General features: G+C 40.1%; 1 protein-coding gene across 2 annotated transcripts in view; it reads right to left on the reverse strand.

Annotated features, from left to right (window-relative positions):
• B4GALT2 (beta-1,4-galactosyltransferase 2) overlaps positions 1–13,304 on the reverse strand; it is a 125,203-nt gene extending 111,899 nt beyond the window's left edge. For both annotated transcript variants that reach the window (XM_063427729.1, XM_063427728.1), the window contains exon 1: positions 13,008–13,304. The gene's annotated coding sequence lies outside the window, so the exon portion shown is untranslated. The remainder of the gene's footprint in view (positions 1–13,007) is intronic.
• Between the last annotated feature and the right edge of the window lie 5,168 nt (positions 13,305–18,472).

Consider the following 18,472-nt stretch of genomic DNA (forward strand, 5'->3'; position numbering starts at 1 on the left):
AGCTGATATTACACTGTATATTACATAGAATACGCCCATATTATTATTATTGTTATTGCCATTTGTATATAAGCTGATATTACACTGTCTATTACATAGAATACGCCCATATTATTATTATTGTTATTGGCATTTGTATATAAGCTGATATTACACTGTATATTACATAGAATACGCCCATATTATTATTATTATTGTTATTGCCATTTGTATATAAGCTGATATTACACTGTATATTACATAGAATACGCCCATATTATTATTATTGTTATTGGCACTTGTATATAAGCTGATATTACACTGTCTATTACATAGAATACGCCCATATTATTATTATTGTTATTGGCATTTGTATATAAGCTGATATTACACTGTATATTACATAGAATACGCCCATATTATTATTATTATTATTATTATTGGCATTTGTATATAAGCTGATATTACACTGTATATTACATAGAATAGACGCATATTATTATTATTATTGTTATTGGCATTTGTATGTAAGCTGATATTACACTGTATATTACATAGAATACGCCCATATTATTATTATTATTATTATTATTGGCATTTGTATATAAGCTGATATTACACTGTATATTACATAGAATAGACGCATATTATTATTATTATTGTTATTGCCATTTGTATATAAGCTGATATTACACTGTATATTACATAGAATACGCCCATATTATTATTATTGTTATTGGCATTTGTATATAAGCTGATATTACACTGTCTATTACATAGAATACGCCCATATTATTATTATTGTTATTGGCATTTGTATATAAGCTGATATTACACTGTCTATTACATAGAATACGCCCATATTATTATTATTGTTATTGGCATTTGTATATAAGCTGATATTACACTGTATATTACATAGAATACGCCCATATTATTATTATTATTGTTATTGCCATTTGTATATAAGCTGATATTACACTGTATATTACATAGAATACGCCCATATTATTATTATTGTTATTGGCACTTGTATATAAGCTGATATTACACTGTCTATTACATAGAATACGCCCATATTATTATTATTGTTATTGGCATTTGTATATAAGCTGATATTACACTGTATATTACATAGAATACGCCCATATTATTATTATTATTGTTATTGGCATTTGTATATAAGCTGATATTACACTGTATATTACATAGAATAGACGCATATTATTATTATTATTGTTATTGGCATTTGTATGTAAGCTGATATTACACTGTATATTACATAGAATACGCCCATATTATTATTATTATTATTATTATTGGCATTTGTATATAAGCTGATATTACACTGTATATTACATAGAATAGACGCATATTATTATTATTATTGTTATTGGCATTTGTATATAAGCTGATATTACACTGTATATTACATAGAATACGCCCATATTATTATTATTGTTATTGGCATTTGTATATAAGCTGATATTACACTGTCTATTACATAGAATAGACCCATATTATTATTATTATTATTGTTATTGGCATTTGTATATAAACCCAGCAGAGTGATATTACACTGTATATTACATAGAATAGCCCCATATAAACCCGACAGAGTGATATTATACTGTATATTACATAGAATAGACCCATGTAAAGCCGGCAGAGTGATATTACACTGTATATTACATAGAATAGCCCCATATAAACCCGGCAGAGTGATATAACACTGTATATTACATAGAATAGCCCCATATAAACCCGGCAGAGTGATATTACACTGTATATTACATATAATAGCCCCATATAAACCCGGCAGAGTGATATTACACTGTATATTACATAGAATAGACCCATGTAAAACCGGCAGAGTGATATTATACTGTATTTTACAAAGAACATTGGGGAGGTAGATAATCGAAGGATAGATTATGGTAGTATGGATAGACTGGGGAGGTAGATAATAGGAGGATAAATTATGGTAGTATGGATAGACTGGGGAGGTAGCTAAAGGGTGATAGATTATAGAAGTATGGATAGACAGGGGAGAGATAATGGAGGGATAGATTATGGTAGTATGGATAGACTGGGGAGGTAGATAATGGAAGGACAGATTATGGTAATATGGATAGCCTTAGAAGAAGGATAATGGGGGGCTAGATAAAGATATTATGGATAGACTGAGGAGGTAGACAATAGGGGGATAGATAAAGGTATTATGGATAGATAATGGGAGGATCGATTATGGATGTATAGGTAGACTGGGAGGTAGATAATGGGGTGATAGAATATGGTCATGGGGTAAATTAGCAAAGTAAATTATGAGGATAGTTTATGATAGCAGGAGAAGATTGAGAATGTAGATAAAGGGAAGATAAATTATAGAAGGGCTAGAAAGGAAGGATTGGTAATGGCAGTAAGGGTAGATGAAGGGGTTATATTCAAGCAGTAGGGGTAAATAATATGGATATAAAAAACAAACCAAAAAAAAAAAAACAGTAGGTCCTTACGGTAGAAACATTGGCGGCCCTTCTGAGAAAGACATTGCCAATTAAAGGAATTGTGGTTGGTCGACAAGACCATTTCGTTTCCCTTTATGCAGACGATATAATCTTAATATTATTATCTCCTGAATCTTCTTTTATCGAAGTTCTAAAGACATTACAGACATATAGTCTGTTTTCTAATTATAAACGTAATTTCTCTAAAACTCAAATAATGTCTTTTTATATTTCTAATTCTAATTTTCAAACTCTAAATGAAAGCTATGAAACGTTAGATTGGTCTAATAAAGAGGTACGATACCTAGGATTTAAACTTTGTTCAGATTTTAAGTCTACACTTTATAAAAATCATTCGGAGCGAATTATAGATCTCAAAGAGACAGTAAGTAGACGGAACGGCCTAGAGATTTCTTGGCTCGGACAAATAAATATACTTAAAACATACTTACCGGTAGTCCCAAAAACATTTTTCCTATTTAGAGTTAGTCCGATTCCAGTAACATCCAATATAATAAAATACATGGAAATTATTTTATCCACACATGTCTGGGGAGCTAAGAAGCAACGAGTCCCTAGGTCTATACTTAAAAGGATGATAGATTCAGGAGAACTGGGATATCCAGATTTACAAATAAATTAATAAAAACTTGTGTGCTTTCCCAATTATTTATGTTAAATATTAAAAGAGATAAAGACTTGGGATGGTACAATTTAGAAAGGTGCAAATGTGGGAGGGTGGGGGGCGGAAGGATCGACCCTTACTTTTTTCTCTGGTTAGAGTACAAACATTTTAGACAACTAAAAATCTCAAATCAAATACGGACCAGACTGATGGGTTGGCTCTTTAAATTTAGAAAGAGGTTTGACCGACAGACAAACCCTAAATGTTATCACTAGAGCTAGTACTGTCTCATCTCTCTTTGTATATAGAAAATTTGGACATCTCCCACTGGCAATCATACGATTTAAAGATCTATATGATACTGATTCAATAAATTCTTTCTCCAACTTACAAGATAAATTTGGTCTTTATCCTCGGGAAATATTCAAATATATTAGGATAAAGCATGTTCTTACTCCAGACCTGCCTAGACACCCACTTATTATGGATAATCTACATATTACACCACTTAATTTACAAACAATCACTACAATTGGTAAATTTATGGATAAGAAATTTTTTTAAATAAGTTTAAAGCTTTGTTGAACTGGGAGAGAGATTGTGCTTTTACTGCCCCATTAGAGACCTGGAACAATGCATGGTGACTATCAGGATCCGATCATGACAACCAAGTTATTATTCTGTTTATTTCATGCAATACCTGTTTCTCACCTCTAGTGGCCTCTCTAGCCACTAGTCTCCTTAGTCACCTTATCAGCCTCACCTGCCTGGACTAACAAAGAGGCTTCATAAGGCTCCACCCCACTCACAGAGAGAGAGAGAAGTTGTGCTCTGCTCTGCTCCTGGCTCTTACTGAGATTTGTTACAATCTGTTAACCCCTTAAGGACACATGACATGTGTTACATGTCATGATTCCCTTTTATTCCAGAAGTTTGGTCCTTAAGGGGTTAAAGGCCTGTTCCACCCTTACTTACCTACAACCATCCTGATTCATCCAATACAACCCTGCTTTATTTCTAAACTCGTCTTTGGTTTCATATTGATTTCCTGGATATTACTGACATTCTTATTATTTTGCAATTATCCTCAAACACCCTGAATCTGCAGTTCTGTTTTCCAGCCAAAGAGGCTGATCACCTCAATTGTTACTTTTAACCTGTTTCTTTATTCTTTTTATATTCCTGTTTAGTTTTAACTAATTGTCGTCCCGTCCCCCCCCCTTTATCTTTATTATCCATTTCTCTGTTTATCCAGTTATATTGTTTCCTTTGTCTGAACCATGCCTGATAATTCCAATAAACTACCTGAAGAACCATGTCTGACCTGATCAGAACCATGAGAGTGGCTCATGAGAGCCTCCATGCACAGTCAGTCTACATGAGCAATATTTTCAGTTAATACAAAGATGGTCTTTGGCTCCCACATGGCTTGTGAGATTTTGTCCTAATTCAGAGAACTAAATCATTTGGGTACACAAACTCCTAGATGGTGGGAATGTCCAAGTTTGGCGTCTATTAAAAGATACATAGAACTACAGCTGACAGGTCACTTCTAATTGACATGTATCTTAACGCCACACGCATTTTTTATTTCATATCGATTTACCGGTTACAGGCAGACATGATAAATATTAAGGCATTAATATCTTTGCAGCAACAAAAATGTGTTTAGCCAGACATTGGAGAAGTATTTCTATCCCATCATGGACTGAAATAAAAACTCACTCTTTTTAGAGAGAGTAGACATTAGATACATATAATAACATTTGAGAACCATGGATTCAATATTCTAGAACTTAGTACCCTGTGAATTGACTCAACCTCTTGGAACTTCTGCTCCCCTTGAGGGCCACCTATAATACCCTCCCACCTAACTAACTATAAGTGGGCAATAATTCTTTAACTATATAATGGTAAACTCATCTTTCTTTTTTTATTTTTTATTTATTGTCTCTTTAGACTAGTCCAGAATCCATCCGAATGTATGTTACATGTTGTAAGCTATGTGCTGTATGATTGTTTAAATACATATCTAAACATCGTATTGACAAATATTTGATATATGTATGTATGTCTTTTTATATCTTAAATTAATAAAGTTGTAATTTGAGGAAAAAAAGCAAGAAAAAAAAAACAATAGGGATAGATTGGCATAGATAAGTAGGATCGACTATAGCTGCAGGGGTCTAATAGGAGGGATATATTTTGGCTGTAGGGGGTAAATAATAATACAATAGCAGGAGGGTTGATAATACAGCGTATATAAAGAAGGCAGGGGTAAATAATAGGTGATATGTTACACCAGATGGCAAAGATTATGGGCTAGATTAAAGCAGTAGGGGCAGATAATTTGGAGAATATGGAAAAAAAAAAAAAAAAGAAGCAGGTGTTGATAATGTTGGGGGATTTAACGACAGTAGGAATAAATAATATGGAGGTATATTAAGGTAGTAGGTGGTAGTGTATGAGGGGTATATAAGGCACTAGGGGTAGATAATGTGGCAATAGATTATATCACAAGTGGTGGATAATGTGGGGTACAAAACGGCAATAGAGGTAGATAATGGGGATATAGTACAGCAGCAGGGGTAGATAAAATGGGGAATTATAAAGCAGGGGGTAAATAATGGAGGGATAGATTAAATATGTAGGGTATATAATATAAAGAATATTAAGGCCAGGGTTGCAGATAATGGATTATATTAAAGCATTTGTCGTAGATAATGATGTATATTAACAGTAGGAGTAGATATTGGGGCATATTAATACAATAGGGTAGATAAAGGGGTATATTGAAACACTGATGCTAGATGATGGGGTACAATACGGCAGCTTGGGTATATAATGGGGTATAAATCAGAGCTAAAACACTGTATTACTATTCTAATATTCAGGCCTTAAAGTTACTGGCCTCTGCAAGTCATATTGTACCCTCCAGGGGTAATTCCTACACACCATTGGCTAGTGAAAGTTTTGAGCCCTGATATAACATTATAGCAGAGATAGATAATTAATGCAGTAGGGGTATATAATTGGGAATAATAATACAGATAGGGTACATAATGTGCTTATTAACACAGAAGGGTACATGATGGGATATATAATACAGTTTGGGTAGATAAAGGGATGTACTAACACAGAAGGTTACATTATAGAGTATATTAATATAGTAGGGGTAGATAATGGGGTATATTAACACAGAAGGGCACATGATGGGGTATATAATACAGTACTGGTAAATAATGGGGTATATTAACACAGAAGGGTACATGATAGGTATTTAATACAGTAGGGGTAGCTAATGGGGTATATTAACACAGAAGGGTACATGATGGAGTATATTTATATAGTAGAGGTACATAATGGGGTATATTAACACAGAAGGGTACATGATGGAGTATATTTATATAGTAGGGGTAGATAATGGGGTATATTAACACAGAAGGGTACATGATGGAGTATATTTATATAGTAGGGGTAGATAATGGGGTATATTAACACAGAAGGGTACATGATGGAGTATATTTATATAGTAGGGGTAGATAATGGGGTATATTAACACAGAAGGGTACATGATGGAGTATATTTATATAGTAGGGGTAGATAATGGGGTATATTAACACAGAAGGGTACATGATGGAGTATAGAAACAAGAAAGGAAATATTCGAGATGGACCAAGTCTACCTCAAAAAATTCCCAATGGGTTACAGAGATATCAGAAGGGCATGAACCCCATATGTGTTAAAAGAAAAAAGACTAAAGTGAAATTGGGTATTCCATTACAGTTAGAAAAAATTGGACCCCTGTTTCACTAAAAGATATCTCTAGAAAAATTGAATAGATGTACGGTATAACCTTTATTTAGCCGCTTACGGACAACACAAAAAACAAGTGAAGTAATAGTGACACACTCGTGAAAATACAAGTGAATTAAAAACTGAGTAGATGCAGTATGGATATTGTCCACAGGTAATGGAAATGGCAGTGATATCTGAATTGTAGTTAGAGTACAGAATACAATATATAGTACGGTATAGATTAAGTCAGATATCACATACACCAAATTCCTCTAGAACTAGATATCCACAGTCTGTAAGACTTTAAAGGTATCTCGGCTATAGAGGTGGGATTGCACCGTCAGGCTGAGATGAATTGTATATCAATACTATTATTTGTTAAAATCAATAGTAGTACATAGGAGACTGTGGGGTATATTAACACAGAAGGGTACATGATGGGATATATAATACAGTTTGGGTAGATAAAGGGATATACTAACACAGAAGGTTACATTATAGAGTATATTAATATAGTAGGGGTAGATAATGGGGTATATTAACACAGAAGGGCACATGATGGGGTATATAATACAGTACTGGTAAATAATGGGGTATATTAACACAGAAGGGTACATGATGGGTATTTAATACAGTAGGGGTAGCTAATGGGGTATATTAACACAGAAGGGTACATGATGGAGTATATTTATATAGTATAGGTACATAATGGGGTATATTAACACAGAAGGGTACATGATGGAGTATATTTATATAGTAGGGGTAGATAATGGGGTATATTAACACAGAAGGGTACATGATGGAGTATATTTATATAGTAGGGGTAGATAATGGGGTATATTAACACAGAAGGGTACATATTGGGGTATATAGCACAGTAGGAGTAAATAATGGGGTATATTAACACAGAAGGGTACAGGATGCAGTATATAGCACAGTAGGGGTAGATAATGGGGTATATTAACACAAAAGGGTACACGATGGAGTATATTAATATAGTAGGGATATATAATAGGGTATATTAATGCAATAGGGGTAGACAATGGGGCAGAAGGACACATGATGGGGTATATTAATACAGTAGGGGTAGATAATGGGGTAGACTAATACAGTAGAGAACGTCTTGAGCATATCATGTATTTTTCCCCAGAAGGAAGCCACCCTAGGGCAATCCCACCATATATAGCGGAGAGTACCCAGGGCAGCCTGGCATCTCCAACAGTTGCCATCTCATAGAGAGCCTATTGTCTGTAAAACCTGTGACAACCTGGGTATGACTTGCCAGGGAGCAGTGATGGACCAGGTCATCTATTATTTTCCCATTGGGATTCTGTAAAAGTGGTGTTCAGCGCCACCTCCCATTGGCCAAAGAACGGAGGAGCAGGACACCTGTTTTGTCACTGTATGGTGGAATGCCCATGCACCATTGGTTCCGCCTCCATGCACAAACCCTTGAAATCCATCAGATCTGTGGTAAGGAAGGGCCATTGTGGGATATGTGCTATAAAAGCCGTAACTTGCTGGTAATTAAATCTTTGCATGAAGGTGGGCTCCAAGCTACCAGTAAGTCTACCCAGCGGGATCGCATGTTCTGATTATATGTGTCTCAGCTGGGGGATCGACTGAGAGAGCGATGTAGCAGGGTTACAGGCTGGAAGCAGGTGGGTAACTCTCCAGGAAAATAGTTGCTTTGATTTAATTTACAATGTTAGCTTACTGAAACCTGCTATATTGAATTGATGGCATTGTGACACTAAAAACACTGCTTTTCATTGTATAATGTCTCATTGTATGCTAACGTTTGCGTCTGTGGCAACCAGAACTTCAATAAACAGATATTCACAAAAATATATTTATATATACATATACTTTTACAGTAAAAGAAGATAATGAGTACGGTATATTGATACAGTAGGGGTCGACAACAGGGTGTATTAATATAATAGGTGTAGATTATGGGGTATATTAATGCAGCAGGGGAGATAATGGGGTATATTAATAGACTGCAGTGGTAGATAATTGGGGATACTAATACAGTATGGGAATTGTTTGGGGTATATTGATACAGATGGGGTAGATAATGGGGTATATTATCACAGATGGGGTAGATAATAGGGTATATTGATACAGATGGGGTAGATAATGGGGTATATTATCACAGATGGGGTAGATAATGGGGTATATTATCACAGATGGGGTAGATAATGGGGTATATTAACCCAGTGGGATTAGATAACGTGTATAGTAATACATTGGGGTTAGATTTTTGGGTGATACACTATATGGGTATATAACCGGCTTTATTATTACAGCAGGGGTGTTTAATTGGGTATATTGATATAGTAGGGGTGTATAATGTGGATACTGATAAACAAATAGGTGTGTATAATTGGGTTAATACAATTAATGTTAATACCGTAGGGCTAAATAGTAGAATATATTAACACAGTTGGGGTAGCTAATGGGTATATTAACAGAGATGGGGTAGATATGAGTATATTGCTACAGTAGATATGTATAACTGGATATACATGATGTTAATACAGTAGGGGTAGACAATGTGGTATATTAATACAGTAGGGGTGTATCATGGGGTACATTGATACAATAGGTGTATAAAAAAAGTATTATATTGATACAGTAGGTGTGTATATAATGGGGTATATTAACACTAGTGGTATATAATTGAGTATATTAATACAGTAGGGGTGTATCATGAGGTACATTGGGCAGATAATGGATTATTTATTATTGTATGGTATATAATGAGGTATATTAATGCAGTAGAGGGTAGATATTTGGGTATATTAACACAGAAGGGGTATATTGATACCGTAGGGGTATATAATGGGTATATTAATACAGTGAGGATAGATATTTGGGAATGTCAATACAATATGGGTTATATAATGAGGTATATTAACACAGTAATTGTATATTATTACAATGAGTGCATATAACTGGTTATATTATGACAGTGAGGTATATAATTGGGTATATTATTACTGATCGAGTATATAATTGGGTATATTATGACAGCAAGGTATATCATTTGGTATATTATCACAGATGGGGTATATTATCACAGATGGAGTATATTATCACAGATGGAGTATATAATTGGGTATATTATCACAGATGGGATATATAATTGGGTAGATTGTCACAGATGGGGTATATAATGGGGTATATTATCACAGATGGGGTATATAATTGGGTAGATTGTCACAGACGGGGTATATAATGGGGTATATTATCACAGATGGGGTATTATAATGGGGTATATTATCACAGATGGGATATATAATTGGGTATATTGTCACAGATGGGGTATATTATGGGGTATGCTATCACAGGTGGGTATATAATGCTGTATATTATCACAGATGGGGTATATAATTGGGTATATTATCACAGATGTGGTATATTATCACAGATGGGGTATATAATCACAGATGGGGTATATAATCACAGATGGGGTATATAATCACAGATGGGGTATATTATCACTGATGAGGTATATTATCAAAGATAGGGTATATTATGGGGTAGATTCTCACAGATGGGGTAGATTATCACAGAAGGGGTATATAATGGGGTATATTATCGCAGATGGGGTATATAATGTGGTATATTATCACTGATGGGGTATATAATGGGGTATATTATCGCAGATGGGGTATATAATGGGGTATATTATCACAGATGGGGTATATAATGGGGTATATTATCACTGATGGGGTATATTATTACAGATAGGGTATATTATCACAGATGGGGTATTATTATTATTAATATTATCATCATCACAGATGGGGTATATTATCACAGATGGGGTAGATAATGGGGTATATTATCACAGATGGGGTATATTATCACAGATGGGGTATTATTATTATAATTATTATTATCACAGATGGGGTATATTATCACAGATGGGGTATATAATGGGGTATATTATCACAGATGGGGTATATTATTACAGATGGGGTATATAATGGGGTATATTATAACAGATGGGGTATATAATGGGGTATATTATCACAGATGGGGTATATTATCACAGATGGGGTATATTATGTGGTATATTATCACAGATGGGGTATATTATCACAGATGGGGTATATAATGGGGTATATTATCACAGATGGGGTATATAATGGGGTATATTATCACAGATGGGGTATATATTGGGGTATATTATCACAGATGGGGTATATTATCACAGATGGGGTATGTTATCACAGATGGGGTATGTTATCACAGATGGGGTATGTTATCACAGATAGGGTATATTATCACAGATAGGGTATATTATCACAGATGGGGTATATAATGGGGTATATTATCACAGATGGGGTATGTTATCACAGATGGGATATGTTATCACAGATGGGGTATGTTATCACAGATGGGGTATGTTATCACAGATGGGGTATATATTGGGGTATATTATCACAGATGGGGTATATTATCACAGATGGGGTATATAATGGGGTATATTATCACAGATGGGGTATATAATGGGGCATATTATTATTATTATTAGAATGATCACAGATGGGGTATATAATTGGGTATATTATCACAGATGGGGTATATTATCACAGATGGGGTATATAATGTGGTATATTATCACAGATGGGGTATATTATCACAGATGGGGTATATAATGGGGTATATTATCACAGATGGGGTATATTATCACAGATGGGGTATATAATGGGGTATATTATCACAGATGGGGTATATTATCACAGATGGGGTATATAATGGGGTATATTATCACAGATGGGGTATATATTGGGGTATATTATCCCAGATGGGGTATATTATCACAGATGGGGTATATAATGGGGTATGTTATCACAGATGGGGTATATAATGGGGTATATTATCACAGATGGGGTATATTATCACAGATGGGGTATATTATCACAGATGGGGTATATAGTGGGGTATGTTATCACAGATGGGGTATATAGTGGGGTATGTTATCACAGATGGGGTATGTTATCACAGATGGGGTATGTTATCACAGATGGGGTATATAATGGGGTATATTATCACAGATGGGGTATATAATGGGGTATATTATCACAGATGGGGTATATTATCACAGATGGGGTATATAGTGGGGTATGTTATCACAGATGGGGTATGTTATCACAGATGGGGTATATATTGGGGTATATTATCACAGATGGGGTATATAATGGGGTATATTATCACAGATGGGGTATGTTATCACAGATGGGGTATATATTGGGGTATATTATCACAGATGGGGTATATTATCACAGATGGGGTATATAATGGGGTATATTATCACAGATGGGGTATATAATGGGGCATATTATTATTATTATTAGAATGATCACAGATGGGGTATATAATTGGGTATATTATCACAGATGGGGTATATTATCACAGATGGGGTATATAATGTGGTATATTATCACAGATGGGGTATATTATCACAGATGGGGTATATAATGGGGTATATTATCACAGATGGGGTATATTATCACAGATGGGGTATATAATGGGGTATATTATCACAGATGGGGTATATTATCACAGATGGGGTATATACTGGGGTATATTATCACAGATGGGGTATATTATCACAGATGGGGTATATAATGGGGTATATTATCACAGATGGGGTATATAATGGGGTATATTATCCCAGATGGGGTATATAATGGGGTATGTTATCACAGATGGGGTATATAATGGGGTATATTATCACAGATGGGGTATATTATCACAGATGGGGTATATTATCACAGATGGGGTATATAGTGGGGTATGTTATCACAGATGGGGTATGTTATCACAGATGGGGTATGTTATCACAGATGGGGTATGTTATCACAGATGGGGTATATAATGGGGTATATTATCACAGATGGGGTATATAATGGGGTATATTATCACAGATGGGGTATATTATCACAGATGGGGTATGTTATCACAGATGGGGTATGTTATCACAGATGGGGTATATAATGGGGCATATTATTATTATTATTAGAATTATCCCAGATGGGGGTGATATTATCATTATTATCACAATGATGGCAGTCGGTACTCACCCCCGGTCGCTGTCCAGCCCGCTGTTACCCCCTCCTCCCTGCAGCCATGTCCCGGGTGCTCCCCCCCCAGCCCCGGGCCCCGCGAGGTTCCATCTCTCTGTTACTTTGTATCCGTTCTCATGGCCGCCCCCCCTGTCAGCCGGCCGGGGGGAGGGAGGGAGGGATGGAGGATAAGGGGGGGCTCCTCCCGGGCCACACTGACTCCCCAGCCCCCAATCCCGGACAGACAGCGGGAGGAACACGGGGCCACAAGGATGGGAATAAATATATAACCCGAAACCCCCCAAAAAGCAGCCGCTACGGAGAGCCGGAGAGATCAAACTGCAGGAGAATCAGAGCTCCTTCCCCCCCTCCTCTCCATCCTCCTCCCCCCACTCCCTCTCTGTCTGCCTCCCACCTACTGCTGCTCTACACTACCTGCCCCCTCTATCTGCCCATCACTACCTGCCCCCTCTATCTGCCCTGCTACCAACCCATCTATACCTGCCCCCTCTATCTGCCCATCACTACCTGCCCCCTCTATCTGCCCATCAATACCTGCCCACTCTATCTGCCCTGCTACCAACCGATCTATACCTGCCCCTTATATCTGCCCTGCTACCAGCCCATCAATAACTGCCCCCTCTATCTGCCCTGCTAACAACCCATCAATACCTGCCCCCTCTATCTGCCCTGCTACCAGCCCATCAATACCTGCCCCCTCTATCTGCCCTGCTACCAACCCATCAATACCTGCCCCCTCTATCTGCCCTGCTACCAACCCATCAATACCTTCCCCCTCTATCTGCCCTGCTACCAGCCCATCAATACCTGCTCCCCTTATCTACCCTCTCTGCCTGCCCCCTCTATCTGTCCTGCTACCAGCCCATCAATACCTGCCCCCCGTATCTACCCTCTCTACCTGCCCCCTCTATCTGCCCTGCTACCAACCCATCAATACCTGCCCCCCTTATCTACCCTCTCTGCATGCCCCCTTTATCTGCCCTGCTACCAGCCCATCAATACCTGCCCCCCGTATCTACCCTCTCTGCATGCCCCCTGTATCTGCCCTTTGCATACTTCCTCTATCGGTCCTGTTACCACCATAACCTCTACCTGCATTCTCTATCTGCCCTACTACCTTCTCATCACTAACTGCTCCTCTACCTGCATTCTCTATATGCCCTGCTACCTTCCCATCACTAACTGCCCCTCTACCTGCATTCTCTATATGCCCTTCTACCTTCCCATCACTAACTGCCCCTCTACCTGCATTCTCTATCTGCCCTGCTACCTTCTCATCACTAACTGCCCCTCTACCTGCATTCTCTACCTGCCCTGCTACCTTCCCATCACTAACTGCCCCTCTACCTGCATTCTCTACCTGCCCTGCTACCTTTCCATCACTAACTGCTCCTCTACCTACATTCTCTATATGCCCTGCTACCTTGCCATCACTAACTGCCCCTCTACCTGCATTCTCTATCTGCCCTGCTACCTTGCCATCACTAACTGCCCCTCTACCTGCATTCTCTATCTGCCCTGCTACCTTCTCATCACTAACTGCTCCTCTACCTGCATTCTCTATCTGCCCTGCTACCTGCCCATTACTAACTGCCCCTCTACCTGCATTCTCTATCTGCCCTGTTACCTTCCCATCACTAACTGCCCCTCTACCTGCATTCTCTATCTGCCCTGCTACCTGCCCATCACTAACTGCCCTCTACCTGCATTCTCTATCTGCCCTGCTACCTGCCCATTACTAACTGCCCCTCTACCTGCATTCTCTATCTACCCTGCTACCTTCCCATCACGAACTGCCCCTCTACCTGCATTCTCTATATGCCCTGCTACCTTCCCATCACTAACTGCTCCTCTACCTGCATTCTCTACCTGCCCTGCTACCTTCTCATCACTAACTGCTCCTCTACCTGCATTCTCTATATGCCCTGCTACCTGCCCATCACTAACTGCCCCTCTACCTGCATTCTCTACCTGCCCTGCTACCTTCCCATCACTAACTGCCCCTCTACCTGCATTCTCTATCTGCCCTGCTATCTGCCCTTTACTAACTGCCCCTTTACCTGCATTCTCTATCTGCCCTGCTACCTTCCCATCACTAACTGCTCCTCTACCTGCATTCTCTACCTGACCTGCTACCTTCTCATCACTAACTGCCCCTCTACCTGAATTCTCTATATGCCCTGCTACCTTCTCATCACTAACTGCTCCTCTACCTGCATTCTCTATCTGCCCTGCTACCTTGCCATCACTAACTGCCCCTCTACCTGCATTCTCTATATGCCCTGCTACCTTGCCATCACTAACTGCCCCTCTACCTGCATTCTCTATCTGCCCTGCTACCTGCCCATTACTAACTGCCCCTCTACCTGCATTCTCTATCTGCCCTGCTACCTGCCCATTACTAACTGCCCCTCTACCTGCATTCTCTATCTGCCCTGCCACCTTCCCATCACTAACTGCTCCTCTACCTGCATTCTCTATATGCCCTGCTACCTTCTCATCACTAACTGCCCCTCTACTTGCATTCTCTATCTGCCCTGCTACCTTCCCATCACTAACTGCCCCTCTACCTGCATTCTCTATCTGCCCTACTACCTACCCATCACTAACTGCTCCACTAACTGCCCCTCTACCTGCATACTCTATCTGCCCTGCTACCTTCCCATCACTAACTGCCCCTCTACCTGCATTCTCTACCTGCCCTGCTACCTTCCCATCACTAACTGCTCCTCTACCTACATTCTATATATGCCCTGCTACCTTGCCATCACTAACTGCCCCTCTACCTGCATTCTCTATCTGCCCTGCTACCTTGCCATCACTAACTGCCCCTCTACCTGCATTCTCTATCTGCCCTGCTACCTTCTCATCACTAACTGCTCCTCTACCTGCATTCTCTATCTGCCCTGCTACCTGCCCATTACTAACTGCCCCTCTACCTGCATTCTCTATCTGCCCTGTTACCTTCCCATCACTAACTGCTTCTCTACCTGCATTCTCTACCGGACCTGCTACCTTCTCATCACTAACTGCCCCTCTACCTGCATTCTCTATATGCCCTGCTACCTTCTCATCACTAACTGCTCCTCTACCTGCATTCTCTATCTGCCCTGCTACCTTGCCATCACTAACTGCCCCTCTACCTGCATTCTCTATATGCCCTGCTACCTTGCCATCACTAACTGCCCCTCTACCTGCATTCTCTATCTGCCCTGCTACCTGCCCATTACTAACTGCCCCTCTACCTGCATTCTCTATCTGCCCTGCTACCTTCCCATCACTAACTGCTCCTCTACCTGCATTCTCTATATGCCCTGCTACCTTCTCATCACTAACTGCCCCTCTACTTGCATTCTCTATCTGCCCTGCTACCTTCCCATCACTAACTGCCCCTCTACCTGCATTCTCTATCTGCCCTACTACCTACCCATCACTAACTGCTCCACTAACTGCCCCTCTACCTGCATACTCTATCTGCCCTGCTACCTTCCCATCACTAACTGCCCCTCTACCTGCATTCTCTACCTGCCCTGCTACCTTCCCATCACTAACTGCTCCTCTACCTACATTCTATATATGCCCTGCTACCTTGCCATCACTAACTGCCCCTCTACCTGCATTCTCTATCTGCCCTGCTACCTTGCCATCACTAACTGCCCCTCTACCTGCATTCTCTATCTGCCCTGCTACCTTCTCATCACTAACTGCTCCTCTACCTGCATTCTCTATCTGCCCTGCTACCTGCCCATTACTAACTGCCCCTCTACCTGCATTCTCTATCTGCCCTGTTACCTTCCCATCACTAACTGCTCCTCTACCTGCATTCTCTACCTGACCTGCTACCTTCTCATCACTAACTGCCCCTCTACCTGCATTCTCTATATGCCCTGCTACCTTCTCATCACTAACTGCTCCTCTACCTGCATTCTCTATCTGCCCTGCTACCTTGCCATCACTAACTGCCCCTCTACCTGCATTCTCTATATGCCCTGCTACCTTGCCATCACTAACTGCCCCTCTACCTGCATTCTCTATCTGCCCTGCTACCTGCCCATTACTAACTGCCCCTCTACCTGCATTCTCTATCTGCCCTGCTACCTGCCCATTACTAACTGCCCCTCTACCTGCATTCTCTATCTGCCCTGCTACCTTCCCATCACTAACTGCTCCTCTACCTGCATTCTCTATATGCCCTGCTACCTTCTCATCACTAACTGCCCCTCTACTTGCATTCTCTATCTGCCCTGCTACCTTCCCATCACTAACTGCCCCTCTACCTGCATTCTCTATCTGCCCTACTACCTACCCATCACTAACTGCTCCACTAACTGCCCCTCTACCTGCATACTCTATCTGCCCTGCTACCTTCCCATCACTAACTGCCCCTCTACCTGCATTCTCTACCTGCCCTGCTACCTTCCCATCACTAACTGCTCCTCTACCTACATTCTCTACATGCCCTGATACCTTGCCATCACTAACTGCCCCTCTACCTGCATTCTCTATCTGCCCTGCTACCTTGCCATCACTAACTGCCCCTCTACCTGCATTCTCTATATGCCCTGCTACCTTGCCATCACTAACTGCCCCTCTACCTGCATTCTCTATCTGCCCTGCTACCTGCCCATTACTAACTGCCCCTCTACCTGCATTCTCTATCTGCCCTGCTACCTTCCCATCACTAACTGCCCCTCTACCTGCATTCTCTATCTGCCCTGCTACCTTCCCATCACTAACTGCTCCTCTACCTGCATTCTCTACCTGCCCTGCTACCTTCTCATCACTAACTGCTCCTCTACCTGCATTCTCTATCTGCCCTGCTACCTTCCCATCACTAACTGCCCCTCTACCTGCATTCTCTATCTGCCCTGCTACCTTGCCATCACTAACTGCCCCTCTACCTGCATTCTCTATCTGCCCTTCTACCTGCCCATTACTAACTGCCCCTCTACCTGCATTCTCTATCTGCCCTGCTACCTTGCCATCACTAACTGCCCCTCTACCTGCATTCTCTATCTGCCCTGCTACCTTCCCATCACTAACTGCCCATCTACCTGCATTCTCTACCTGCCCTGCTATCTGCCCTTTACTAACTGCCCCTTTACCTGCATTCTCTATCTGCCCTACTACCTACTCATCACTAACTGCTCCACTAACTGCATTCTCTATCTGCCCTGCTACCTTCCCATCACTAACTGCCCCTCTACCTGCATTCTCTACCTGCCCTGCTATCTGCCCTTTACTAACTGCCCCTTTACCTGCATTCTCTATCTGCCCTACTACCTACCCATCACTAACTGCTCCACTAACTGCCCTTCTACCTGCATTCTCTATCTGCCCTGCTACCTGCCCATTACTAACTGCCCCTCTACCTGCATTCTCTATCTGCCCTGCTACCTTCCCATCACTAACTGCCCCTCTACCTGCATTCTCTATCTGCCCTGCTACCTTGCCATCACTAA

Source organism: Pelobates fuscus, chromosome 7, assembly GCF_036172605.1.
Source record: "Pelobates fuscus isolate aPelFus1 chromosome 7, aPelFus1.pri, whole genome shotgun sequence".
In the NCBI taxonomy this organism is placed as follows: domain Eukaryota; kingdom Metazoa; phylum Chordata; class Amphibia; order Anura; family Pelobatidae; genus Pelobates; species Pelobates fuscus.